The sequence below is a fragment of the Bison bison genome, unplaced genomic scaffold (assembly GCF_000754665.1).
Source record: "Bison bison bison isolate TAMUID 2011002044 unplaced genomic scaffold, Bison_UMD1.0 scf7180017864481, whole genome shotgun sequence".
NCBI lineage: Eukaryota > Metazoa > Chordata > Mammalia > Artiodactyla > Bovidae > Bison > Bison bison.
Window position 1 is genome coordinate 8,835,830 of NW_011495041.1, and position 493 is coordinate 8,836,322.

The window sequence follows — 493 nt, forward strand, 5'->3', positions numbered from 1 at the left end:
ATAAACCTAAAGAAGAGAAAGGAAAGAAAACTTTGTTACTTTCTTGCTTGTTGCAGGCTATGTGAGAGTATAATCTGTAGGTATGACACATTTTTTAAGAAGTTACCTTCATTGGATAGAACTGAATGGTAGTTACTGATTGGAATAGCATATCTTCCATCTCTTACTCTTTTTCTCTGTCATAAGATTGTATGTGACAAGGCCACTCATTTTTTGTTTGTTTGTTTGTTTTTTCTTTCTTTCAATGTGTAGGTGCATGTCTTAGGGATTTAAAAATTTCAAAACTAGTTTACTTATGCAAAGCATGTTTACATATAGAACACTTATGCAAAGAAACTGACTCCATGTTTTCTGAATTCTTCAAGGAACAGACAAATTAGAGACTGATGAAATACAGATCTGAAGTAATCTTTTAAAATATTACTTTGGGTTCTGTGACATTATTGTGAATAATTAAAGTGTGCAGTACTTAATGCAGATGTACTGCAAGTTA